The sequence below is a fragment of the Equus asinus genome, chromosome 25, assembly GCF_041296235.1.
Source record: "Equus asinus isolate D_3611 breed Donkey chromosome 25, EquAss-T2T_v2, whole genome shotgun sequence".
Lineage (NCBI taxonomy): Eukaryota > Metazoa > Chordata > Mammalia > Perissodactyla > Equidae > Equus > Equus asinus.
The window spans coordinates 32,989,046-33,016,685 of NC_091814.1; the positions used below are offsets into that span (position 1 = coordinate 32,989,046).

At 40.6% G+C, this 27,640-nt stretch overlaps 1 protein-coding gene and 1 pseudogene across 4 annotated transcripts in view; both read right to left on the minus strand.

Moving 5' to 3' along the window:
* Positions 1–27,640, minus strand: part of KCNH1 (potassium voltage-gated channel subfamily H member 1) — a 370,873-nt gene that overhangs the window by 115,297 nt on the left and 227,936 nt on the right. The window lies entirely within an intron of this gene.
* LOC106827114 (acidic leucine-rich nuclear phosphoprotein 32 family member B pseudogene) lies at positions 351–24,099 on the minus strand (annotated as a pseudogene).

Below are 27,640 nucleotides of genomic sequence, written 5' to 3' on the forward strand. Positions count from 1 at the left end.
TCCTTTGATAATCCCTTCTTCCCACCCCTCCCCGCTCCCCATCTTCCACTCCCCAAGCAACTGCTGATGTTTTCTATCACCAAAGGTTAGCTTGCATTTTCAAGAATTTTATATCAATGGAATCATACAGTATACTCACTTTTTAAACATCTTTATTAAGATATAATTCATATACCACAAAATACATCCATTTAAAGTATACAATTTAATGGCTTTTAGCATATTTATAGAGCTGTGCAACCATCACTACAATCTAAGTTTAGAATGTTTTCATGCCCCCCAAGAGAAACCCCGTACCCATTATCCGTCATTGCCCTTCTCCCCTACCCTCTGCATCCCCCAGCCCTGGGCAGCCATTAATCTACTTCTTGTCTCTATAGATGTGCCTATCCTGGACATTCCACATAAGTTAAATCATACAATATGTGGGCTTCTTTCATTTAGCACAATGTTTTCAAGGTTCGTCCACGGTGTAGCATGTATCAACACTTCATTCCTTTTTATTGTTGAAGAATATACCATCGTATGGATATGCCACATTTCATTTATCCAGTCATCAGTTTGTGGGCCTTTGAGTCATTTTCAGTTTTTGGCTATTATGAATAATGCTGTTATGAACACTCATGAACAAGTTTTTGTAAGAACATGTTTTCAATTCTCTTGGATATATACCTAGGAGTGGAGCTACTGGGTCATATGATGACTATGTTTAACATTTGAGGAACGGCCAAACTGTTTTCCACAGTCACTGCACCATTTTGCATTTCCATCAATGATGTATTGGGCTCCAAAGGTCTCCATATGCTTATCAGTACTTATTTCTATCTGTCTTGTTGATTAGCGCCATCCTAGAGAGTGTGAACTGCTACCTCATTGTGGTTTTGATTTGTATTTCCCTGATGGCTAATGATGTGGAGCATCTTTTCATGTGCTTATTGGCCAGTCAGGTATCTTCTTTGGAGAAATGTCCACTCAAATATTTTGCCCATTTTTCAGTTGGGTTGTTTGCCCTTTTATTATTGAATTATGTATTCTTTATATGTTCTGGATACAAATCTTTTATCAGTTATATGATTTGCAAATACTTTCTCACATTTTATGGGTTGTCTTTTCAGTTTCTTTTTTTGTGTGTGTGAGGAAGATTGGCCCTGAGCTAATATCTGTGGCCAATCTCCCTCTTTTTGTTTGAGGAGGATTGTCGCTGAGCTAACATCTGTGCCAATCTTCCTCTATTTTATGTGGGATGCTGCCACAGCATGGCCTGATGAGCTGTGCTAGGTCCACGCTTGGGATCCGAACCTGCAAACCCCAGGCCACAGAACCGCAGCGTGGGAACTTAACCACTACACCACCACGCCGGCCCCATCTTTTCACTCTCTGTGTGGTATCATTTGCAACCTGAAAGATTTTAGTTTTGATGTAGTCCAATTTATCCATATTTCTCTTTTGTACTCTTTTTGACTGGCTTCTTTCACTCAGCATAATTACTCTGAGATCCAACAATGTTATTAAATGTAAAAATAGTGCATTCTTCTTTTTAAGAAAAAAAATGTTTTATTTCGAATTAACCATAAGTCACAAGGAGCTGTAAAGATAGTAGAGAGAGAGTCCATGTATGTACCTTTCCCCCAGTTTCCGCCCAGTGGTTTCATGTTGCATAACCAGAGCACACTATCAAAACCAGAAGATTTACACTGCTTCAAGGATGTGTGTAATTCTGTGTCATTTTGTCACACGTGTAGATTCGTGTAACCAGCACCACATTCAAAATACAGAACTGGTCCATTATCACAGAGATTACCCTGCACTACTCCTTTCTACTCACATTCCCCCTAGCGACCACTAATCTCTTCTCCTTTTTTTATAATTATGTCATTTCAAGAACATTATATAAATGGAATCATACAGTATGTGACCTTTTGAGATTGGCTTTTTCCACTTAGCAAGACGCCTTGAGATGAATTCTTGTGTGTATCAATAGGTCATTCTTTTTTATTGATGAATACTATCCCATTGTATAGACATGCCACAATAATTTCTTTCTAATAATCTTACTCAGGGTTAGGTGACAGACTATAAGGGAGGGGAAAAAATAAGAGAGAAAGGCATGGATCTAGAAGTAAGGGAAGGAAATCTTCAGCTGAATCTGTCCAGCAGTGCTAGTGCTGGACATGTCTGCCTGAAAAACTGAGGACACAAATCCACCTGAAGAGAATTGTGAATGAGGATGGGAGCGCTTGCTGCCGCCTCCAGAGATGTACCAGGGAGTGCTGTCAATCTGAACAGAGCAGTCAGATGAAAAGCAGAAGTAGTTAAAAGCCTGAATATTGCAGACACCAGCTCTTCTAAGCTCATAAATAACCTCATATATCACAGGGTCTAAGCTCCTACTTCCTCCATCCCAGCAAAGTCACTGAACATGCTCAGAACCAACCTCCCAGAGTCTGGGCTGGCTGCCCAGTTCCCAGTGAGTCTGACCCTAACTCAACAAGCCTGCATAGCAGTCCTGCCTCAGCTCTGTTTTCTGGTCCACAGCGAACCAGAGGTCATACGTGAAGAGTAGAGGTGCCTTTCTCAGAAGGCTGTCAGAAAATTAATTTAATCTTGAGCTTAAAGAAATAGTACCACTGGGGGCTGGCCTGGTGTCATAGTGGTTAAGTTCGTGCACTCCACTTCAGCAGCCTTGGGATGGCTGGTTCAAATCCCTGGCACAGACGTACACACCACTCATCAAGCCATGCTGTGGCAGTGTCCCACATACAAAATAGAGGAGGATTAGCACAGATGTTAGTTCAGGGCCAATCTTCCCACCAAAACAAAACAGAACAAAACAAAAAAGGAAATAGTAACACCAAATCAATACAGTAAGAATGGCTCTCTTGTCCATGACCTGGGAACCAGGCACAGGTCTGAGACACTGGTGTGCTGATCAGACAGCTAAGGCAGTGATGCAGTGCCTGTCATTTATGGTCCAGGGCTGCTCCTGTCCCACCTGCTTCTGAGGTATTCTGGAAGATTAAGGGTCCTCAGGAGAGCCTTATTCAATTATTATCACTATTATGAAATATTATTATTATTAAAAATGGATAATCCTGCTCTCAGTGCCCCTTCTTTAGTTTTACATGGTTGAGTTATATGTTTTTATGTACACATTTTCTTTGTTGATACCTATATATAAAGCATATGTCCTAAAATACACACAACCTCACTGAGGGAGAAGATATCTAAGTCCAGCTATCACTTGAATAGATATTTGAGTGTGACGTGGGGAGGAAGAGAGGGAGACTGCAATGTCACTTCCATGACTGGACCTCACAGTGCCGAGGATGCTCTGGATGACTCTAAATGTGGATTAGTGGTGTCCCTTCATTTTGGGAAAGAAGTCAGGAGGCCTCTCCCAAGCGAAAGGCAAAATGATGATTTGGATAAGAGGAGGTTTCTTTCCTTATCTGAGTGGTTTACAGTTAATATTGAAAGAGCTCTGGGTCCCACCCAAAGAAAAACAAGATGTATTCCCTGGCCCTTAATTAGAAATTGCCATATGGAATTTAGGGGATGAGTGGCAAAACTTTTTGGTTCTGTTTCTCTTTTAAAAATGTAGTGTTTATTTCTGTATACATTGTACATATACACAGTTTAAAGAGTTAAATGCCAAGACATTTAAAAAGTCCTTTGTCCCTAAGCCTTCTTTCTTTTCACCCAATTTCCTGTTCTTAGAAGCACCCACTTTCAATTGTACTAGCTGATTGCTTTGCTACTAATCTCCATATTTGAATGTCATGCTCAAATCGTTATGCCTTGATATTTCAATTACCGGCATTATCCCTCGACCTCTGAGAATTTAGCTCTTTTCTCTCCTCACCTCCAATGTCACACTCATCTCTCACACCTTTTCCCACTGCTCCACTCTCCCAATATAGTCATGCAATCATTTGGTTACATAATTATCTGCATTATATTATTATAACTAGGTGAATGCTATCCACAGCTAAGCCATGTAGTATCTATAGTTACTTTTCCTTTTCTGCAATGTTTTCTTTTCCCTGTAGCTAATAATATTAGGTCTTCAACTTTCCATTGGTTTAGTTTACTTATCACTAATTTGACTCCAACCTCTCCCACAGATAAATAAGTTTATTCTTAATATATTAAGCACATCAGTTAGACTATCCATTTCATTTTCATAAAGAAATCTCTACTGGCTTTGAACTGTTCCATCACCAGCCATGTGGAGGTCTCTGCTCCATCATCTTGAGAAGCCACTTCACTTATTCAGGTTAGATCTCCCAATTTCTGCACCTCACGTTGTCTGCCCTCTTGATTTACTCCTTTTATTTTTTCTTTTTTATGATCCCAAAGTTTTTTTTTTATTGAGGTAACACTGGTTTCTACCATATATAAAGTTCAGGTGTACATCATTATATTTCAATTTCTGTGTAGATTACATCATGGTCACCACCCAAAGACTGATTACCATCCATCATCATATACATGTGCCCCGTTACTCCTTTTGCCTTCCTTTCTCCCCTCTTCCCCTCTGTCATCTCTAGCCTAATCTCTGTCTCTATGTGTTTGTTTGTCGTTATTGTTTTTGTCTTATATTTATGAGTGAGATCATATGGTATTTGACTTTCTCCCTCTGACTTATTTCACTTAGCATAATACCCTCAAGGTCCATCTATGTTATCACAAATGGCAAGATTTCATCTTTTTTATGGCTGAGTAGTATTCCATTGTGTATACAGACCACATCTTATTTATCCATTCGCCACTTGATGGGAACTTGGGTTCTTTCCAGGTCTTGGATATTATGAATAATGCCACAATGAACATAGGGGTGCATATGTCTTTACACATTCGAGTTTTCATGTTCTTTGGATAAATACCCAGCAGTGGAATACGTGGATCACATGGTAGTTCTATTCTTAATTTTTTGAGGAATCTCCATACTCTTTTCCACAGTGGCTGTACCAGTTTGAATTCCCACTGACAGTGTGTGAGAGTTCCCTTTTCTCCATATCCTCTCCAACACTTGTTATTTCTTGTCTTCTTAATTATAGCCATTCTGACAGGTGTGAGGTGATATCTCATTGTAGTTTTGATTTGCATTTACCTAATAATTAGTGATGCTGAACATCTTTTCATGTGTCTGTTGGCCATCTGTATATCTTCTTTGGAAAAACGTCTGTTCAGATCTTTTGCCCATTTTTTAATTGTTTGTTTTTTTGTTGTTGAGATGTATGAGTTCATCATATATTTTGGATACTAACCTCTTATCAGATATATGGTTTGCAAATATTTTCTCCCAATTGTTATGTTGTCTTCATTTTGTTGATGGTTCCTTTGCTGTGCAGAAGTTTTTTAGTTTGATGTATTCCCATTTGTTTATTTTTTCTATTGTTTCCCTTGCCAAGTGAGACACGGTATTTGAAAATATGCTGCTAAGACTGATGATGAAGAGCATACTGCCTATGTTTTCCTCTAGAAGTTTCATGGTTTCAGGACTTACATTCAAGTCTTTAAACCATTTTAGTTAATTTTTGTGTGTGGTGTAAGATAATGGTCTACTTTCATTCTTTTGCATATGGCTGTCCAGTTTTCCCAACACCATTTATTAAAGAGACTTTCCTTTCTCCATTTTATGTTCTTGGCTACTTTGTCAAAAATTAGCTGTCTGTAGATGTGTGGGTTTATTTCTGGGCTCTTGATTCTGTTCCATGATCTGTGTGTCTGTTTTTGTGCCAGTACCATGCTGTTTTGGCTACTATAGCTTTGTAGTATATTTTGAAATCAGGGAGTGTGATGCCTCCAGCTTTGTTTTTTTTTCCTCAGGATTCCTTTGGCTATTCCGGGTCTTTTTTTGTTCCATATAAGTTTTAGGATTCTTTGTTCTATTTCTGTGAAAAATGTCATTGGAACTTTGATAGGGATTGCATTGAATCTGTAGATTGCTTTAGGAAGTATGGACATTTTAACTATGTGAATTCTTCCAATCCAAGAGCATGGAATATCTTTCCACTTTTTTGAGTCTTCTTCAATTTCTTTCAACAATGTTTTATGGTTTGCAGTGTACAGGTCTTTCACATCTTCGGTTAAATTTATTCCTAGGTATTTTATTCTTTTTGTTGTAATTGTAAATGGAATTATAGTCTTAATTCCTCTTTCTGCTACTTCATTGTTAGTATATAGAGGCAACTGATTTTTGTATGCTGATTTTGTATCCTGCAACTTGACTGTATTCACTTATTATTTCTAAAAGTTTTTTTGGTGGATTCTTTAGGGTTTTCTATATATAAAATCATGTCATCTGCAAATAGTGACAGTTTCACTTCTTCCTTTCCAATTTGCATCCTTTTTATCTCTTTTTCTTGCCTGATTGCTCTGGCTAGGAATTCCAATACTATGTTAAATAAGAGTGGCAAAAGTGGGCATCCTTGTCTGGTTCCTGTTCTTAGACAGATAGCTTTCAGTTTTTCTCCACTGAGGATGATATTGGTTGTGGGTTTGTCATATATGGCTTTTATTATGTTGAGGTATTTTCCTTCTGTACCCATTTTATTCAGAGTTTTATCATAAATGGATGCTGTATCTTGTCAAATGCTTTCTCTGCATCTATTGAGATGATCCTGTGATTTTTATTCTTCATTTTGTTAATGTGATGTCTCATGTTGATTGATTTGTGCATGTTGAACCTCCCTGCATCCCTGGAATAAATCTCACTTGATCATGGTGTATGATCTTTTTAATGTATTATTGTATTCCATTTGCTAGTATTTTGTTGAGGATTTTTACATTGATGTTCATCAGTTATACTGGCCTATAATTTTCTTTTTTTGTGTTGTTCTTGTCTGGTTTTGGTATCAGAGTAATGTTGGCTTCATAGAATGAGTTAGGAAGCTTCCCCTCCTCTTCAATTTTTTGGAAGAGTTTAAGAAGGATAGGTATTAAGTCTTCTTTGAATGTTTGGTAGAATTTGCAGGGAAGCTGTCTGGTCCTGGACTTTTATTTTGGGGGAGGCTTTTTATTACTCTTTCAATCTCCTTACTGGTGATTGGTTCATTCCAATTCTCTATTTCTTCTTGACTCAATTTTGGAAGGTTGTATGATTCTAAGAATTCATCCATTTCTTCTAGATTACCCAATTTGTTTGTGTATAGCTTTTCATAGTATTCTCTTATAATCTTTTTATTTCTGAGATGTCCATTGTAATTTCTCCTCTTTCATTTCTGATCCTATTTGAGCCTTCTCTCTTTTTTTCTTGGTGAGTTTAGCTAAATGTTTGTCAATTTTGTTTATCTTTTCAAAGAACAAGCTCTTACTTCCATTCACTTTTTTCTATTGTTTTTAGTCTCTATTTCATTCACTTCTACTCTGATTTTTATAAGTTCCTTCCTTCTATTGATTTTGGGCATTGTTTGTTATTATTTTTCCAGTTCCTTTAGGTGCACTGTTAGGTTGTTTATTTGAGTTTTTCTTGTCTGTTGAGGTAAGACTGTATTGCTATAAACTTCCATCTTAGAACTGCTTTTGCTGCATCTCATAAATTTTGGCATGTCATATTTTCATTTTCATTTGTCTCCAGGTATTTTTTTTTTGTTTCTCTTTGATTTCTCCATTGACCCAATAGTTGTTTAGTAACATTTTGTTTAATCTCTACATATTTGTGGCTTTTCCAATTTTCTTCCTGTAGTAGATTTCTAGTTTCATACCATAGTGGTCAGGAAAGATGCTTGGTATTATTTCAATCTTCTTAAATTTATTGAGACATGTTTTGTGGCCTAATATGTGGTCTATCCTGGAGGATGTTCCATGTGTATTTGAAAAAAATGTGTATTCTGTGGTTTTTCAATGGAATGTTCTGTATATATCTACTAAGCCCATCTGGTTTGATGTGTCATTTAAGGCCAATGATTCCTTATTGATCTTCTGTTTGGATGATCCATCCATTAGTGTAAGTGGAGTGCTAAAGTCTCCTACTATTACTGTGTTCTGTCTATGTCTCCTTTTATGTCTGTTAATTGCTTTATATATTTAGGTGCTCTTATGTTGGGTGCACAAATATTTACAAGTGTTATATCCTCTTGTCGGATTGTTCCCTTGATCGTTACATAGTGTCCTTCTTTGTCTCTTGTTATAGTTTTTGTTTTAAAGTCTATTTTGCCTAAGTATTGCTACTCCAACTTTTTTTTCATTGCCATTTTCATGGAGTAGCTTTTTCCATCCCTTCACTTTCAGTTTGTATGTCTTTAGGTCTGAAGCATGTCTTTTGTATGCAACATATATATGGGTCTTGTTTTTTTATCCAAACAGACACCTTATGTCTTTTGATTGGATCATTTAGTCATTGACATTTAAAGTAGCTATTGATAAGTATGTACTTATTGCCATTTTGTTACTTTTTTTCTGGGTGTTTTAGTGGTTCTTCTCTGTTCCTTTCTTCTTCTCTTGCTCTCTTCCCTTGTGGTTTAATGGCTTTCTTTAATATTATGTTTGGCTTCCTTTCTCTTAATTTTTTGTATATTTATTATGGATTTCTCATTTTTTATTACCGTGAGGTTCATACATAATAACCTACATATATAGCAATCTATATTAAATTGATGCTCTCTTAAGTTTGACTTTTTGCTAAAAGCTCTACTCTTTTACTCCTCTTCTCCCACATTTTCTGGTTTTGATATCATACTTAACCTCTTTTTAGTGTGTGCTCATAACCCTCTTATCATGGAAATAGATAATTTTAGCACTTTTGTCTTTTGACCTTTATAGATGGTTGCTCTGCTACCTTTACTTTATATTTGCCTTTACCAGTGATTTTATTGTTTTGTTTTTTTGATAATTTTCTTATTCTTATTTGCGTTTTCTTTTCCACTTAAATAAGTCCCTTTAGCATTTCTTGTAAGGTTGGTTTCTTGGTGATAAACTCCTTTAGTTTTTGCTTGTCTGGGGAACTCTTTATCTCTCCTTCCATTCTGATGATTACCTTGCCAATTAGAGCATTCTTGGCTGTAGTTTTTTTCCTTTCAGCACTTTAAATATACCATGCCACTGCCCTCTAGACTTCTGCTGAGGAGTCCGCCAATAGCCTTCTGGGCTTTCCATTGTATGTAACTTGTTGCCTTTCTCTTGCAACTTTTTGGATTCTCTCTTTATCTTTAATTCTTGACATTTTAATTATAATATGTCTTGGTGTGAGCCTCTTTCGGTTCATCTTGTTTGGTGCTCTCTGTGCTTCCTGTACCTGGATGTCTGTTTCCTTCCTTAGGTTAGGAAAGTTTTTAGCTATTATTTCTTCAAATAGATTCTCTGCCCCTTTGTCTCTCTCTTTTCCTTCTGGGACACCTATAATACAGATGCTAGTGTGCTTGATGTTCTTTCAAAGGTCCCTTAGATTTTGCTCATTCTTTTTGATTATTTTTTCTGTTCAGCTTGGGTGATTTCCTCTAGTTTTTTGTCCAGCTCACTGATCTGTTCTTCTGCATCATCTACTCTGCTATTGAGTCCCTCTAGTGAATTTTTCATTTCCGTTATTGTATTCTTCAGTTCTGATTGGTTCTTTTTTTATATTTTTCAATTCTTTGTTAAAGTTTTAACTGTATTCATCCATTCTTCTCCCAAGATCAGTGACCATCCTTATGACTATTAGTTTGTACTCTTTATCAGATAGATTATTTATATCTGTTTTGCTTAGTTCTTTTTCTGAGGATTTGTCCTGTTCCCTTGTTTGGAACATATTCCTTTGCCTCCTCATTTTGCCTCTTTCTCTGTGCTTATATCTATGTATGAGGTAGGTCAGCCTCATCTCCCAATCTTTGAGAAGTGATCTTATGTAAGAGATGCCTTATGAGGCTCAACAGCATGCTTCTCCCTCTTCACTAGCTCCAAATGTTCCAGGAGTGTCCCCTGTGTGGCCCTGTGTGGGCTACGTGTATCCTTCTGTTGTGGCAGGTTTGCTCTTGCTGCAGGTGCCCAGGGAGACTAGGCTGTTCCCCTGGCTGGTTCATTGTAATGCTCAGCTATGTGTAGTTGCTATATGGTTCCTTCAGTCACTATATCGGGCATGGGGAGCCCCAACACAGTTGGCTGCAAGGTCTAACAGCCTATTCCTGCTGAAGTTTTTCTGTTAAGTGAATAGGCCCCCAGCATAGCTGGTTGCCAGGCTCAGGGGCTTACAGTTGCTGTACGTCTCTGGCCTGCAAGGATGTTGTTAGCTCTCCCAGTAGTGCAGCTGCGTGGGGCCAGCCCCAGGTGTGGCAGTACACAATTGTTTCAGGTGTTGGAAGATAGGGCTGCTCCCCTATGTGGCTTAAGATTGCTCCCTGCTGTGAAGCGCCATGCCTAGAATGTGGCTTTTTCCTCTCTGGAAAGGACTTTCTGCTTCTTCCACCTCAGACAGCACTGTTCCTTGTTGTGGAGATTTTTTTTATCCAGTTTCCAGTTCTCTCTCAGGGGTAACTGTTTCAAGGGTAGCTGTAAATTTGTTATGTCCATGGGAGGAGATGAGAGTCCTCCTACACCATCATCTTTCCTACAATTTCTGGTTTCCTCCTTTTTGTCAGTAGAAGACATTTCTAATAGCTTTCTGAGAAAAGATACATGGGAGCAAAATTTTTGAGATCTAAAATGCTCACTTTTATACTCAATAGCTTAGCTGGCTGTAAGAGTATAGAGTAGAAATGATTTTTCTCAGAATTTTAGAAATATTTCTCCATTTTCTTCTCTTGATGTTGAGAAGTCAAAAGCATTCAGATCCCTCATCCTTCATATTGAACCAGTTTTTTCTCTCTAGAAACTTTTTCCACGATGCTCTGAAAATTCATAATTAAGTATGCTCAGTTTTCATCCATTGTGCTAGGCTTTCAATAAGCCCTTTCAATCCAGAAATGTATGCCCTTCATTTCATGGAAATTTTCTCTGGTTAATTCTTTTTCTTTTCTTTCTTTCATTTTTTTTTCAAACTTACCTCCAGCAGATCAAAGGATAAGGAAAAGGAGAGGAGAGAAAGAGCAGATGAGCAGGGTGGTGATAATAGTCGTGGGATGGGGTGAGGCAAGAATAAATATAATAGACACTTTTCGTACCTAGTCAGCTTTCTAGTTTCGCTTGAAATAAAATCCCTCACACTTTCTCAAAAGCCAAGGGCAAAGGGAAATTGAGAGACTGTTCTATGAACCCAAGATGGGGGGAAATCCTAGTCAGAATTTACAAACTAAGGGCAATGGAAAAGGAAGTAGATAGCTCAACCCTTAGGACCTTTGGTGGGACAGAAAAGAAATGGTCAAGGAGTGAGTTGGAAATAAGAAGCTTAGCAGGTCACACATCCTAAGCCCTTGGCTATTCTCTGCTACATTTAACCCGCTCCCCAGCTCCCCATTCTCCTTAGCACACCAGTCTCTAGAGCCATCAGCCACACTCCTCTCCCTTCTCCCATCTCTGTCTCTTTGGGACATCTACTCTAGGTACCAGAAGCTGGAGGGGCACCTAATCTGCCTGCTACTGAAGGGAAGTGAAGAGGAGGAGAGCCTGACCCTGGGTGAGCAGGGCATCTCTGGCATTCTGGGTGACCAGCTTCTGCAGAGCTATTAGAACCTCAACAGCAGACTTTTACTAATCAGTGGGTCAAACGGACTTGTGGGCTTCTCTAGGAAGTTGGTCACTATTCATAAAATTACTTCTATTGGAAAAGGCACAAGTTCTAATAAACAATTTTGCAGAACATAATTTACTCATAAACTCAAGAAGGATGTAAAAATAATAATAAGTTGCCACTTTTGCAAGTGTATCAAAGCTTAGAGATAAAGAAAGAGTTAATATGAATCTTTTTCCATTGTGCAATAATTAAAAAATCATTGTCTTCTGTTGTCATTTATAAGTCTATCCAAACTGACTTTGTTCTATGCAGAATTCCTGATAATATATTAAAACAGAATTTAAAGAACACTCTACCCTCAAACCTATGCTCATTCCTGTATTCTTAGTCCCTAGCAACATGCCATTATTCTTTTGCCAGCCCTTCTCATCATCTGACAACTTCATTTGGCAATGATGGGGACAGCTGGTCATGGAAGATGAATTGACATGGGTAGAGCCACACTGACTCTCTGACATCTTTTTTCCCCCTTTTTATGCCAAATGCAGAAAAGACAAGACTAAAAAAGCATGGGCTGAATGAATACATAGAGGGAATAACTGAAAGAGATAAATCAGGGGAAAACAAAATAATTCAAAATGGAGGTAGGTTTTCAAAGGCATGTTGATAAAAGATTCTCTTGGTCCATTTTTTTGTTCTAGTTTTATTGCAATATAATTGACATATAACCTTGTATTAGTTTAAGGTGTATAACATGATGACTTGACATATGTATCTATTGAGAAATGATTACCACAATAAGTTTAGTTAACATACATCACCTCACACAGTTATTGGGTTATTTCTTTGATGGTTTCTTTTCTTTCATTTTCTATTCTCTTTTCCAAAATCTCCTATTTAGGTGTTGGACTCATGGATTAATCTAATTTTCTTATTTTCTCTCCTGTTTTCTATCACTTTATGGGAGATTTCTTCAACTTTTATCTTCTATCCCTTTATTTAATTTTCATTTACTCTCATATCTCTGATTCCCATGAGTTTTTTTTTTTTTTGTCCTCTAATTGTTTCTTTTTAATAGCACTCTGCTCTGTTTCATTAACGTAGTATCTTCTCTTATTTTCTTAGGATATCAATGATAGATATATTTTTAAGTTTTCTTCTCCCTGCTTGGTCTTTGTTTCCTAATTTATTTATATTTGTCTGCCTTTCATATTAGAAATATGTGGTAATCCTTAGATATCTGCTCATATTTAAGAGTGGGGCCCTAAGGGCCGGCCCTGTGGCTGAGTGGCTAAGTTTGCACACTCCACTTTGGTGGCCTGGGGTTTGCTGGTTCAGATCCTGAGTGTGGACCTACACACTGCTCATCAAGCCATGCTGTGGTGGCATCCCACGTAGAAGAACTAGAATGACCTACCACTAATGATGTACAACTGGGGCTTTGGACAGAAAAAAAAAGGAAGATTGGTAACAGATGTTAGCTCAGGGCCAATCTTCCTCACACACACACAGAAAAGGAAGCCAGACTATGGGTTGGAATCCTGGCTACACAAAAAAAAAAAAAAAAAAAAAAGTGGGGCCCTAGAAAACTGATTAAAAGCTTTGTATGTACGAATGGAGACTGTTAACTGTGAGAATTCACTATAGGGGGACCTGGCTGGGGTTTGTGTTGAAGAACTCATGGTGTCATCAACTTTAGGAGTGTCCCTTTGGACTTCTCAGAGTCCCCCGAGAAAACCCTCTCAATCTGCTGTCTGGAAAATGTTAGCAGCATTCAGCAATTAAGTAGGGAGGTTGAAGGTCTCAACATTCCACGTACAAACTCTCCCCCTAATCCTGTTTTCATATGGTACCTCTGCCTTCCATTGTGCATGGTGTCCCCCACGGTGACTCTCTCTTGAGAACAAACCAGGCTTCTGAGTGGGTGGAGGAGGGGAATTGACCCAGCTTCATCAAAGAAGAAGGACATCTGGGGGGCTAAATGCTTCTTAGACAAATTTTCAAGCAGCCCTCCTTTCCTTAGCTCCCCTTCACTTTCAGTCCTAAAGGCACTTATTGCCACTAATGCCTCAGTCTTTTGGGGGTTCTGCTGTAAATCAAATTATTTTTTAGATTTCCCCCGTCACCTCAGGGTTCAGCTTTCTTGAGTTGGCCAAGTCAATCATTGTTTTCCAGCTTTCAAATTTTTGTTACTCTCCTCTCATCCTCTTTGTCCTTATGGATTTGTGCCCTAAAAAAACCTTTCCTTTGTTGTTGGTTTAGTGGGGTTTCAGGAGTGATTAGATGTAAACGTATGTTCAGTCAGCCGTGTTTAACAACAGCAATATTAAGAGTTTGCAAAGGCAGTTAGGAATGGCTGGTTTTGGCCCAACGTGACCCTTTTGGAAGTGAAAAATAGTTTCCAAATCTTCAAAGCCAAGAGCGCAGAGCAATGTAGTAATAAATCACAACACTACTTCAAGGTGGGTATTACCAATATTTAGCAGATAAGGAAACTGAAGTCCAATATCAGAGAAACAGTAGGCAGAAAGGCCAGAATCCAAGGTCTCGCTGACTCCAAGGCCACACACTCACTAAGTCATCCATCTCAACCTTCAGTGGGTATCAGAATCACCTGGGGGGCATTTAAAACAGTTTTTGGACCTCATCTCCAGTTCTGATTCAGTAGGTCTTGGATGAGCCCTAGAGAATTTACATTTCTACCAAGTTCCCAGGTGATGCTGTTTCTGCTGAGAACTTTGAGAAGCATGATACTATGACTGTCTATCTTCTATTTCAACTCATGTTTTATTTCAGAATATGTTGTCAAACCCTACAGGCATAAACGTTGGTTTTGATTTGTTCTTCGTGGTCAAGGCTCATTGGATTACTCACCAATTTCTTTTTTTAGAGTAGAGTAGATCAAAAGGAAAGAGTTGCTTATCTATAAAAAGCCCATTTTCTGAATGTAGACTATAACATTCTCTCTCTCTCTTCCTCCCTCTCCCTCTCTGTCCTTCAACTCTACTCCCACCCTTGCTACACTGCCACCCCCAGATCTCACAGGTACCACCAGGAAAAAGTGAGGAAGCAAAAGCCCTCTCCATCCCTGCTTTTAAACAAGCTAGTGCCTGAAATTCAATCTCCATTAAGATTATGCCATGCTTCTACTTATTTTAATGAGACTTACTTTCTTTATTTTTGGGGAAAAAAAAAGAAAAAGACTCTTGTTATATGAATTTCCCTTAAAATGAAATCACCAGTCTTATGATCCTCAATTCCCCATTAGCCAGCCATCTGATTAGGGTGAACTGCTCATTACGTCAGGTAGCTGCCCTGGTGGGTTTGAGGGGAAGGTCATTAACAGACACAACATTGGCACTGAGAGCTCCAAGCAGTCCAGAGACACCCTTTCACTTGCAAGACATTAATGAGACACAACAAATAGAGCAAAAAGGCAGAGAAGGAGCTTGGAAGTTGATCTTCTGCTTTCTAAGTTAAGAGCAGTCCAGCAAATCCCAATAGGTGAACCCAGTGACTTCTGCACCCACAATATTATTGGATAAGGAAAAAAAGATAGAGTCTTCAGAGTTATACCCTCCTGGGTTCAAATTCCAGCTCAGCCACTTAGAGCTGTGTGGCCAGAGGTAAATTACTTTTTTTCCCCCTCTCTGTTTTTGTCAGTCTGACAAAAGGAAAAACACCTGCTCACTTCCCTGGGTTGTCGGGTGAACAAGATACTGTGAGAAAGTACCCAGAGTCCTGAGGTGGAACACAGAGACCCTCCATGTTATCTTCTCTTTCAGTTAGTTACCCTGGAGTCAACTGTCAAGAACACGCACATGAGAGAGAAGTTTGTTAAGACAGTAACCTGGAACACTAGCCTGAATGGGGACTATTGTCTTTGAATTGCATAATTGGACACAAATTTTATCATTGCAGGAAAATATTGGAGTCCAGAGAGAGATGTTTTAAACCAAGCTCATCATCCAAAAACAGAGGCCTTCAAAGGAATCTCTAAAATCCATAAATGCTAAGAACTTGACACATCAGCCAAAATATTGATTATTTCATGACTTTGAATGAACCTATTCATGAATTAGGAAGGACAGAAGACTAAGTGTAAGCATGGGGGAAGAGAGAGGGGGCAGGGAAGGCCTGGGAACTAGAATTAGTCCTTTTTCCATTTCCTCCAGCACACATGACAGCAACATGTCTAATTTTGTTAATGTAGTATTTTTGGTCTTTGCTGCTATTATTGCTTTTGCTTATTCTAATGTGATAATGATGGAGTGGGTGAGAGGATAATGTTTATATTGGCATGGTAACTGGTAACTAACTTTTAAAATCTTATTTCCTGTGACTTGAAATCCATAGCTATAAATCTCGTTGTCTGGGAAGAAATGAGCGGTAACAATGGGAAAAAAGAAGTAACTACTCATTGCCCTGTTAGCAGATCAACCCAACATAAGAGAATGCAACGAGTCTGTGCTTTGGAGACAAAAAGCTGCAATTTGGAATCCTGGGTCCACTACCAACCTCACGATAATCATTCACCCTCTGTAAATTTCATTGTATATAATAGAATTAATAATTACCTTATAGTTTATTTTTTAAGAAGTAGGATAATGTATATAAAATGCTTATCACAGTACCTGGTGCATAATAAATGCTCAATAAATAATAACAATAATTAATAAGATGATTAAGGACCATCTCTAGGTTATCGTTTTCTAGAAACATTCCCTCACTAACCCAACCATCAGCTGTCTTAATTCAACAAACATTAGCTGAATACTCAGGTGAGTCATGTGCTATGCTGGGAAGCAAAATGATATAGTGAAAATAACTTGAGTTCTGAAGAGAAGGAACCGTGGCCATGAAGTATGGGCCCTGCCACTAATTTACATCATAAGAGCCTCAGTTTCCTCCTTTATAAAAAGGAGATGCTAATCTCCACCTCTCAGGGTTTCTGTGAAGATTTAATGAATTAACACGACAAATGCCAATCACAATGCTGGCTGGTATGGGGTAGATCCAAAATAAATCTTAGTTTTCTTTCTTGAACCACCCCAGTGTTAACATCCCTCCATCAATCAGCCTTGGATTCTAGTCCCCTCAGCCATTGGCTTTGAGTGGGTACATCCTACTGTGATACATAGGCTTGTGCTTTTCCTTAAATAGAAGAATTTCTGGAGTGCAGGAATTGCAGTGGGGTCATTTCAGGGGCATATTCCTTTGCATTCTGTGGGTGCCCAGTAAATGCTGAATTTGACTAACTTTTGAAGAGACTGTCCCAAAAAGGTGAGTTTGCTCAGGTTCAATTATACAAGGTATGGGTTCTGGACCCAAATACAATGTGGGTGGGGTTTTTCCACACACCATCACCAATTCTCTGACACCAGCTGGGTGCCCTACAGTTCAACTCAATTCTGATAGCTGAGTCCCTAAGCTAATGGCTGAGTCCCACAGACTGCCCTCCACTTCAGATGCCAATCACAAGTCTAGGCTGTTACCTGTGCTTCTGACTGCCTGGCTATGAATCAGAGGTTCCCACAACCCCTTCCTTGGGTTCGATTAATTTGCTAGAGCAACTCACAGAACTCAGGAAACCCATTTACTCACTAGATTACTGGTTTATTACAAAAGATATTAAGGGACAAGAGTCAACAGCCAGATGAAGAGATACAGAAGGTGAGGCTCCAAACAAAGGAGATTCTGTCCCCATGGAGTTTGGGGCCAGGCATGGTGGCACATGGAAGCATTCCGGTTCACCAACCTGGAAGGTCTCTGAATCCCGTCCCTTTGGGGTTTTGTGGAGGCTTCATTACACAGGCATGATTGATTAAATCACTGGCCACTGGGGACTGATTCAATCTCTAGCCACCCTCCTCTCCCCCGGGGTCGGGGAGTGGGACTGAAAGTCCCAACTCTCTAATCACATGGTTGGTTCTCCTGGCAAAGTGCCCCAGATGTTGGATGTTGGGTGAGTGCCAAAAGTCGCCTCATTAACATCACAAGAGACACCTTTATTTCTCTTATCACAGGAGATTCCAAGGGTTTTAGGAGCACTGTGACAGAAACAGAGATGAAAACCAAATATATATTTCTTATTATAAATCACAATATCACACAAGGGCTTCTCAAAGTTTGCTCTGGGACCAGTAGCATCACACCACCTGGGCATTTGGTAGAAATGCAAATTCTCAGGCCTAATTTCCTGCTAGCACTATGCCCTCATTCCTCCTCAAGCTGGACAGCTACTGCCCTGGGCACTCAAAATGCTCCCCAAATCAGAGAATATAAAACACTCATACATTCCCTATTTTATAACAAGAAAAGCCTGAAAACTCATTTAATATCTTGCTAAGAATAGCACGAATTCCTATACCACACTGAAACTCTGCCACGTTGGTGAATGTCACTTAACAAGCAAAATTCTTACCGGGGAGACAGAAGGTTATTTTCAGCTACTTCTCATCTGTCGAATAAAACAGCGGCTCCCACTCCATGGTCACCCATTAACAATGCAGTTTGTGCCACCTTATTTCAACCAGAGTTTTAATAGCACCACAGATAAAAACAGAGCAATTTCCACAGGCAATTACTTCTGCAAATGAATCAAAAAGGTCAGACCCAGGTTGGAAAGGTCTCCAAATAATTTTCTACTTTTATTTATTTTGTGCTTACTGAGATCTTGGTTGGAAAGGGAGGGTCACTTGCTTACAGTTCTGCCTGGCTGAAGGTAGACGGGCTTGCGGGTCTGCAAACCCAGGTCTTGCTTCACTTCATAATGAGAGCCCTAAGATTATATTTCTCCAATATGACTCATTGAAGAGAACCTAATTAACAAAGCCATTTAAAAGAACACATAATTTTTAAAGTCATTTAAACAAGTGTGTTAACCTTAACCGGGCTCATTTTCCAATAGCGGTTATGTCTACTCCAAAAGTTATAAGCTCTCACAAAGCTCAAACTTTATTTGTCTTCTACATCTCAAAATAAAAAAAAAGAAAACAAAAAGAAAAACTTTTCAGAAGGCACTACTATCATCATGATGAGGTAAATTGGAACAGCACAATGATTGCACAGAGTGCCTTTTAAAGAAATACCTCTTCCACAGCCAACTTGGAAGCAACCCAAGTGCCCATCAAAGGATGAACGGATAAAGAAGATGTGGTGTATATACACAATGGAATACTACTCAGCCATAAAAAAGACAAAATCATGCCATGTGGAACAACGTGGATGGACCTTGAGGGTATTATGCTAAGCAAAATAAGCCAGACAAAGACAAATACTGTATAACTTCACCCATATGTAGAAGATAAACAAACACATGGATAAAGAGAACAGGTTAGTGGTTACCAGAGGGGAAGAGAGTAGGGGTAGGGTGAAAGGGGTAAAGTGGCACATACATATGGTGATGAATGGCAACTAGACTATTGGTGGTGAACAGAATGCAGTCTACACAGCAACTGAAATGTGATAATGTACACCTGAAATGTACACAATGTTAGAAGCCAATATGATCTCAATAAAATAATTTTTAAAAAGATGCTCAAATAAAGAAATACCTCTTCCAGGGGCCAGCCCCATGGCCTAATGGTTAAGTTCAGCATGCTTGACTTTGGCGGCCCAGGTTCGTGGGTTTGGATCTCAGGTGTAGACCTACACCAATCACCAGCCATGCTGTGGCAGCGACCCACATATAAAGCAGAGGAAGATTGGCACAGATGTTAGCTCAGGGCTAATCTTCCTCAGCAAAAAGAAAAAAAAGAAAGAAATACCTCTTCCAATAAAAATAATAGAAAGAAATTAAAATCACTTTCTCCACTATTGACAACTCAAGCTTAGCACCTCCAACATCTGTTGATTTTTCTCACCAAACAACCATCAGTCTCTTAGTTTTCAAGGCAGCATTGGAGTTACTTAGCTGCTAAGTGACACTGCAGGTCATAGTGTCACTCTCCACATTGCCTCCAAAGCGATAATTACCCAGAATGATAGACCCCTCGCTTTCTGCCACACAGGATGCCAAGAAGTGAGGAGAGTTGTAAACTGATACTGGAAAGAGCTATCCTTTCATAAGTCAGTGGTCCTAATCCTGATTCTGCTGTCTAACAGCTTTAAGGCAGTGCCTTCACTTCTTTGGACACAGGATGTCCAAATATTTGTTTAATGCTTGAATAAGTGAATAATAACAATAATAATAACAACTGGTACTTATACAGCTTTCATGATGTGAGTCATTGTTCTAACCACTTTACATACAAGAGTTATCTTAATGGTAGATACTGTTATTATCTTCATTTTACTGATAAAGAATCTGAGTCAAGTATGTTTAAGTGACTGCCCAAAGCCACACACCTGGTAAGTGGCAGACGGAGGATTCACATCCACACAGGCTGGCTCGTCAACCCACTCCACCACTGCATCAGTTGCCTCTCTAAACACGTGTCTACTGTGTGCCAGATATGGTTCCAATGCTTCAAATATACTGACTCACTTAAATCTCTCAATAACACTATGCAGTAGGGAGCATCATTTGCCTTATTTGCAGATGGGCCACAGAGAGGTTAAGCAACTTGGCCAAGGTCACATAGCCAGTAAGTATGGAGCTGGATTCAAACCCAGACAGTCTGGCTACAAAGGCGATGCCCTGAACCTTTACACCAGGGTTTCTAGACTCAGCACAACTGATTTTTGGGCCAGCTACATCTTTGCTGTGGGAAGCTCTGTTTTTTTTAATTTTTGTTTTTAATTTTCGAATGTTAAGATTTACAAAGCTTCTTTATTGTACAGAAAGTAAAAATGCTGTTAGAATCTCAGTGCAACTGGTAGCCACAGACCGTCGATCACAGCTATCCATGCTACAGCAAGAGTCTTACATGAAAACCTAACAACGCTTACAGTTTTGTGGGGTGAAGTCCCCAAGCTTGGTGGTGGATTTCCAAGAGGAACTAAACCGAGGAAGGCGGAATGTCACAGGAACTATTCTTTGGCTCTTGGGGTGGGTAGGTGTCCTGGGGTTTGTATCACAGCTACCTTTCCCTTTTAAACAGCTAACAAATCCAAATGAGCAGTCCAATCAATACTGAACAGTTCTTTTCTTGCCGGTTATTTGGGGTCTTGATCATCCTCGCCTTCAGCATCTGTTTCTCTCTTCCTCTTTTCACCTTTTCTGCTTTCTTCCTCCCTCTTCATCCTCGTCCTCATCATCTTCATCTGCATGTCCAAATTCTTCCAGTTCCCCGCTAACTTCCTCTTCATCTTCCTCCCCTTCCGCCTCTTCATCCTCGTTCACATCAAACTCTTCCTGCTCACCATCCTCATCCTCTTCTTCTTTCTTCCCAGCATCCACCTCGGTATGAGTCAGAGGCTTCTCCACCCAGACAGGTCAGCTGGGACAGGAGCTTGAAGACATTCTCGGTAGCCATTCAGTTTAGTAACCTCACACTTAAACAGATCCAGGCTTTTCAAATATTCCAACTTTTTCAAAGGTTCCAAGGTCCTGATATCTTTCAATTTATGTCCACTTACGCTTTGATGGGTGAGATTTGGAAGTTTTTCTGTGAACACGTCTAGACTTCTAAACATTCTATTGTCACTGAGCTCAAGCTTTCCCTATTTAGGGAGTTTGAGGAAATCTGAAACTGAAATCAAGCCTACATTTATTAAACTGAGGAACTCAGTTCACAAATTCACTAATTCAGCTAGGTCCTCAATTTTCCCATCATTTGATTTGCAATTGTCTAGGACAAGTTCTTGAGCAGCTGCCATGGTCCCTTTTCGCAGCTCCAGGTGGATCCTGCCCTTCATGCCCAAGTTTCCCTCGTCCTTGCTCTTCAAACTTAATTTTCCACGGTGGAGGCGGAGACAGGGAGAGGGTGCCGGCCTGCGCAGCGAGGGTGGTCAGAGGGGGTTGGCTCACAACAAAGTTACCCACAGGCATAGAGAGAAACCAAGCAGAGAAAAGGGGGCTGGGGCGCAGCTCTACACTGCGCCCAAATGGCATCACGGTGGCGCTGACAGCTGCTCCACCACCTGGGAGCTGTCCTGTGTGTTGTAGGATGTTTAGCAGAATCTCTGGCCTCTTCCCATTGATGCCAGTAGCACCTCCCAGTTGTGACAATGAAAAATGTCTCCAGACATTGCCATATGTCCTGTGGCGAGCAAATTCACCCCCCCGTTGAGAACCACTGCTCCTTTCCTTGAATAAATAAACCTGCCAAATGAGGAAGTCACACAAGAAACAGCACTGCAAGGGACTTAAAGTCTCTCTGATCTCCAATAAATGACTATGATGATGAGTCACGATTATGGAATTAGAAATAAAAATTGAAGTGGATGATAATAGACCACGTCTATTGTGGTGATAAAAACTTGGCCTTTCTCATCTTCTCAGAGACAGAGACAATTCCCAACCTAATGGTGCTGTCTGTAATTGACTTGAGGACTTCTTATAAGCCCAGATATCTGTCTTCCACAAAGATTTTGATCGGGTGGGAGATAATTCTCTCACCATTACCCACACCATGAGTCTCTGCTGCTTCCCCTCCACTAAATCTGACAGCCCATAGCCATCAGAGCTTTGGAGTGACAGTGACTAAAGGGTTAAATACCAGCTCTGCTACTTACATGCTGTGTGACTTTGGGCAAAGCACTTGATCTCTCTGAGCTCCATCTTCCTCATCTGTAACAAGGGGATAATACCATCTGCCTTACAGTAGGATTCTGGGGAGGATTAAATCTGATGATGTACATGAAGTACTCTATGCAGTACAAGCTCAACACATGTCAGTGGTTGCTATATTATTATTATTCAAGATCCAACTCAAAACATAACTCTTCCAGAAGCCTCCTAGAACCATCACATCTAACTTCCCTACTCTGCTCCCCAGTGTAACTCATGTGTGAAATCAGCAATACTCAGATGGGCCCTACTTACCGGGAGCCACCACGATCATGATTCTCAACCAGGGGGAATTAGAATCATCAAAAGAGGTTTTTAAAAATTACATTTTTCTCAGTTTAGTTATACCCAGGGGTGAAGTGGGGTGAGAAGATGATGAGCAAATAGATTTTTTAAAACCTCCCATGATTCCTATAGGCACCATTATCTCGTCCCCATCTGTGAGCCTCTAAATGAGTCTGCGAGTAACCAGTGGATGCCTTGTTTCGAAAATGTCGGTTAAGCTCAACTATTTTAAACTGTTTAAGGAAAAGAGTGTGGTGTCTTTATGAAACAGATTATAAAACACCAGGCTTAGTCAAGAATTACTTAATGCTAATTAGGCACCGATGATTAAAAAAATAAAAGAGGGGAAGTAGTTAATTGAAGAAATTAGTAACTAAGTTGATAAATGAACTTTTTCCTAGTTGAGAGGAAATAATCATAGGCTAGATTCAGATTTTACAGAAACTAGGGAAACATCACAGTCCTTATTTTTTCCTCTCTCTCCTCACTTGAAAGAGGAAAGACTAACAAATAGTGTATGGAGAAAAAGGTAATTTTAGGCCTTGAAATTAGCAAGGTTATTATTTTTCACGAAGAGACATGGCTAAGGGGGGCTGGCCAAGTGTCAGGGGGAGGAAACACAGCCTACACCAGGCCTACGAACAGCCAAGCTTTGAGCGTGTGCCATGACACCTTGGATAGGCTGAGGGTCCTAGACTTCCTGTCCTGAATCCCTGGGGCTGCAAGACAGTCAAGGTTACCCTGAGGGTGGAGAGAAAAATAAAAATTAAGCTAAGCAGTGGCGGATATCTTGACTTTGGGAGGAAAAACAAAACAAAACAACATTCAACGTCTTTTTAGCTGATGATAAGGTATTTACACAGCTTGATAAATCTGTCCAAAAAAATAGCAATCAGAAATCACTGGATTCTATTCTTTTGCTGATAGTGTTGTTGCTCATAGAAAAGTCCTGAGTGGTGAATTTCTCTGGATTCTGATTCAGTTTCACTGCAGCATCTTCATTGAACAGTTGACTTGGTGGGAGCCATCAGGGAGTGGAAGCCTAGTGCTTAGGAAAATATAATCAGTCTAGAGATAAGCAGAAGAAACAACCCCCAGAGAATTCTGCTGGAGGGCAAAGCTGAAGTTAGAAGGAAGCACATGGGAAGGTGTTCTAGACAACAGAAATAACGTGTGCTAAGGTGCAGGAGGCAGGAACGAGGACAACATGGGCTAGAAGACAGGAGAGGTTATTGAGCTACAACATAAATATATGGAAACCAAGTCTGCGTTAACTGACCCCATTCAGGGAAATGAGTGGAGAAAGCCCTCCTGCATGAGAAGATGCCAAAACTTAGACTTGAATTATTCTGGTAAATAAGGGAGAGGGAGTAAATGGAAAGTTCCAGGCAAAGGCAAGAGTATGGCCAAGCTGGGAAGGTTGAGAGAACAAATCTTGTCTGAGCAACTGCAAGTTTCTCAGTACGGCTGGTGCCTCGAATTCAAGGATGGTGGCGGGGCGATCCTCAGAGAGGAGGCTGGGGTAAGACAAGACCCACATCATGAAGTGCATCTTCGGGTTTTATCCTGAAGGCAGTGGAGCTCCTTATCTATACATGATATCTCTGTCTTTGGACTGAGCACAGAAATGACAAACCCTAGCCAGCATCCTGGGATGCGGATGCTGCTCCACTTTCAGGTTCCAGGGGAAGAGGCAGAGCAGCCCATCAATTGTGAGCTCATTCTAACAGCTCACTTAAGGCCAAGGGAGACTAACCATCTCGGAGTTTATGAGTGATCCACTGGTATCACCATATCTTTCAAACTGCTAATTTGGTTTGCTGTGACAGGGTTATCAATATACGTTATAGAATTAACTTGTCATGTGCTAATTCTGATAGTAAATGTTTTCAAATTGGCATATCTTCTGTAGCATTTGAAATATTTTCCAACTTAATTCAGCACAGGGGGAGGAGTTTCAGAAAGATGTGTTTGCTGAGTGAGGTCTAGAAGTCATACACGTGCTAGTAAATGGAAGACCAGAAGTAGACACCCCTCCCCTCCCTTAGACATTGCTCCCCTCAGGCATATACACAGAAGCAGAGATCCTGGTTTCATGACAGCACTCCACTTCTCTCCTAAACCTTAGATTTCAACTCCACTCAGAAAGGCTCTTTTGAGCTGACTGACCCTCTGGATGCCTTCCTGAATCTGAAAGGAAGGATGCAGAGAATCCAAGAAGTGACAGGCTAGGCCCTGGGAAGGTTGCTATGACATTGCCACCAATACGAGGAGGAAAAAGGAAGTTCTTAGGGGCCCAAGCTTATAGAAAGAGCAGATAAATAGTCTGCATTCTGCCCTGAGAGGCATGATTGAAACCCAGTGCTGCTTCCCAGTGGTGCCCCTAGGGGCTCTCTGGGGGACCACTGGGGGAAGGCAGTGAGAACAGTCTCTGAGGGGGAGGAGTATTTTATCACTGACATCATTTAGAATTGCCCGCTCATGGTAGTAATAGAAATAGTCCAACTTTCACTCAATATTTTTCAATTTTCTGCAGACAATCCCCCAGCATGGACCACTCCCACCCCCATCTCGCACTTGGGATGGCCTTGCTCCTCCCTTGTCTCTGGTTACAGCAGGTGGGCTGAGACGCCAGAAGGATAAAACTGAGCACCATTTGGCACTTGGTTGTTGAATCAGCAGCAGTATATGTTCTGCTGCTTAGAAATTGCAGATCATGTGCCCCCTTTGGAACTAAAAGCAGTACAACTATCTGAAATGGACCGAGGTTTCAATCACTTCAGTCTAATGGACTTGGTCTCTTCATTCACTCATTTACTCCACAAACATTTACCGAGCATCCCCCTTGTGCTAGGTGCTGTGCTAGCACTCATATACCATGTCTGATAAGACCTGGTCCCATATGAATAAACAAACAAGACCCGGCGAGGTCAGGATGCAATCCAGACTGGGGTTGGTGGAGGTGGACAGGGTGTGCAGCATGCCCAGAGGAGACTTTTGAAAGATAGATGGGAGTTAGGGGTATGGCAGTGGAGTGGGGAAGGAAGACTCCCAGGCAAAAGGAACTGGTTCAGCCCTGGGGCATCAGGTATGGATGCGGAGTGGTGAGAGAGGAGGCTGAACAGGTGGGCAGGGGCTGGGCCTGAAGCCTTATGCCAGGCTTGGGTTTACACTTAATCAAGACTTGCTCACCAAACCACTAGCGTGTGCTATGAACCCAAGGACATTTTCAGAGCTTCATTAAATATAATGAGGGTATGGGGACAGCCCTTTGCTGAAGAATATACACATCCTCAGTTATTTCCACCATTTAATTCTTATTGCTGTGGTTAAATCCTAGCAGAGTAATGAAATCACTGCAGATAATCAGCCAGTCAGTCAGTCAAAGCACATGGATTGAATGTCCAACTCCCTCACCCACCAGCTCCCTTGACTTCTCTTGTCAGTCCTATCACGCAGGCTAAACATTTTGGTATCATTTCTGCATACCCCCTTCCTCACCCTTCTCAATTCAGTTACCCAAAATCTCTACTTCTGATATGTCTCTGGTGTCCATTTTCTCCATTCCATTCCTGCCGCTTTTAGTGTTAGAACCATTCCTTCTCAAAGGTCCACATTTCAACTGCTTCCCAAGCCCACGTCCTCTCTTCAGCTTCTCCCAAACCACCCCGATCTTGCCTCTACACTGCAGGACCCATCTTCCCAAAACACTCTTTTGATCATGTCATTCCCAGCTCAAACTTCAGAGGTTCCCCACTGAACTCTGCACCCAGTCCATTCTCCTAAGCATGGTGGCTCCAACTTGCCTTTGCACACTTGTCTTCCGCTACTCACTCACACAGCTATGCTTCAGACAAGGCTGAGGCCTCCTTTTCCTTGTATGCACCCTGCATTCAGGATTGGCTCCAGGGACATGCAACTTGTGCACTCCCATGGCCTCTGCCCTTAGAAGGTCTCAGTTTTCCTTGAATGCTCTGCTACTTCTGTCTTAAAATTCTTAATGAGTTTTGAACAAGAGGCCTAGCATTTTCATTTTGCACTGGGTCCCACAAATTATGTTGTTGATTCTGCCTGATTTGCACCCCTATCTTTACTCATGTTGTTCTCTCCATAGGAAAATCTTTATCTGCCTATTCCTACCTGGTAGGACATGACCCCTCTTTCAAGGCCCAGCTCAAATGCCATCAAGTCTTTGCCAGCCTCCCCAGGCCTGAAGCAGGCTCTCCTCTGGGCTCCCAAAGCACTCTGCTTTTACTTCTGTCTTAGCACTTGTCACCCATAAATAATTCACAATGTAGTTATTTGAAAACATGCCTCATCCCTCCACCAAAAGGAAAGGCCAGCTTCTCTACGATGGGGGGCAGGGGTGGAGGGGGATATTCTTTCACTTCTGTTGCTCCTCAGTGCTTGGCACAGAGTAAATTCTCAACACGTTATTGATGAATGACTTTCACTCTCTGTAATCACCCCGTGATTTCTTGGCCACCAGTGCCTCTTCTCCCCATGAGCTGCTCCTGGCCCAGCCCAGTTCTGCTGACTGTGCCCATGGTAACCTTTGGCCACCTCAGAAACTATGGTAATGTAAGAATGGGCACCAGGCAGCCAATTACTTGAGGAAAGCGAAATGATTTTGTAACTAGTAATACACAGGAAGAGCTGTCTGAGTGAAAAGGAGAAAAAGTCAACCCAAATTTCAAAGTTAATAGGCCCGCATAATTTTCCACAAAAGAGAACTCATTCCCAGTTGTATATAAAATTGTTCCTAAAGTAAGTGGTGCACTGGGACGCCCAGGAGGCTTCCTGAGGTCGAAGACCACAAAAGTCGTCAGTGGGACTCAGCCATAACTGTTTTCCCCTGAGGACCATATTGCGTAAGAAAAGTCCCAACCACAACACTCACTCTCCCTGTATTTTTCTTACAGCACATCTTAATCCAGTCATGTCTTTTTCTTGCTTAAAACCCTCCCAACACTCTCCTTACTAGAGAACAGAGTCCAAACACCTTAGTAAAAAATAGCCAACATTTATTGAGTGTTTTCTTTGTGCCAAACACTGTGTCAAGTATTTTACAGAGATTATTTCATCAAATCCTC